The sequence below is a fragment of the Apaloderma vittatum genome, unplaced genomic scaffold (genome assembly GCF_000703405.1).
Source record: "Apaloderma vittatum isolate BGI_N311 unplaced genomic scaffold, ASM70340v1 scaffold27537, whole genome shotgun sequence".
Classification (NCBI taxonomy): domain Eukaryota; kingdom Metazoa; phylum Chordata; class Aves; order Trogoniformes; family Trogonidae; genus Apaloderma; species Apaloderma vittatum.
In genome coordinates, this window is record NW_009728257.1 from 4,604 (window position 1) to 4,894 (window position 291).

The 291-nt window shown below is 50.9% G+C and overlaps 1 protein-coding gene across 1 annotated transcript in view; it reads left to right on the plus strand.

Moving 5' to 3' along the window:
- Nucleotides 1-291, plus strand: part of SEMA3G (sema domain, immunoglobulin domain (Ig), short basic domain, secreted, (semaphorin) 3G) — a gene marked incomplete at its 3' end in the record, with an annotated part of 8,009 nt that overhangs the window by 3,097 nt on the left and 4,621 nt on the right.

The following is a 291-nucleotide window of genomic DNA, read 5'->3' on the forward strand; positions in this document are numbered from 1 at the left end:
CAAGGCTCCCCTGGCCCAGACGAATTACTCCCGGGAGTCCCTGTCCTGTTCTGCGTGTTTATTTTACAAGCTCTCACCGACAGATGCAAGCCAGGGCATGATTTTTTAAATTTTATTTTTCTTACACACATATATTTTTTTTTTCCACTTGCTATTTTAGAGGCTCTTTGCAAAGGGAAAATAAACAGCGGGGAGTCTGGGAACCCCCGGGGCAGCTCGGTGGCTGTGTTCCCAGCAGAAGAGGGGCCTTGCATCCCTCCCGTAAGGGGGAACGATTGGGGGGCAGGCAGG